The sequence below is a fragment of the Petaurus breviceps genome, unplaced genomic scaffold, assembly GCF_028583685.1.
Source record: "Petaurus breviceps papuanus isolate PSGF00001 unplaced genomic scaffold, PetGlider_PUasm1.0 164, whole genome shotgun sequence".
Lineage (NCBI taxonomy): Eukaryota > Metazoa > Chordata > Mammalia > Diprotodontia > Petauridae > Petaurus > Petaurus breviceps.
The window spans coordinates 14926475-14927227 of NW_027185735.1; positions in this window are offsets into that span (position 1 = coordinate 14926475).

Genomic DNA, 753 nt, shown 5'->3' on the forward strand with positions numbered 1-753 from the left:
CCTCTTTAACATGAAGAGATGGGACTCAATGATCCCTAAGGCCCCTTTCAGTTCTATATCTATGATCCTATGATCTTATGATCTGTGACCCTGGAAAAATTATTTAATCTATTAGTGCCCCCAGTGAACTCTCTAAGGGCAGCTAGGTGGCTGAAGAGAGTGGATAGAGAGCTGTGGTTGGAATCAGCAAGACTCATCTTCCTGAGTTCAAATATGATCTCAGGTACTTACTGGCTGGGTTACCCTGGGCAAGTCATGTAACTCTGTTTGCCTCAGTTTCCTCATCTATAAAATGAACTGGGGAAGAAAATGGCAAACTACTTCAGTATATTTGGCAAGAAAACCCCAAATGGGCTAATGAAGAGCTGGACACAACTTCAAATGACTCAACAACAGAACACTCTAAATCTTTAAGTGGCAGATTTAATGATGTGCAATGGCAGAGAAGCCAAGAGCTTCCTACACTCATGAAATCATAAGACAGTTAAGAAAAAATCCTGTCAAGAATTTAATGTGTGTTTAATAAATGTTAAAATGAAATTAAATGAATTAAACCATATTTCAATTCTGGGGAAGGACTGAGGGAAAATATTCTGGCAGGTGTTCCATCCCTGCCTGAATGGATGACTCTTCAGAGGGGTCTGGCCTCTCTTCTCTCTTGCAATCAGGGTTTGGCACATAGCTGCCAGACACATGTGTGCAGGTAGCCAGAAGGAACCAATTTTTTCTTTTCTTGTCTTTTTGGAGGGGGGA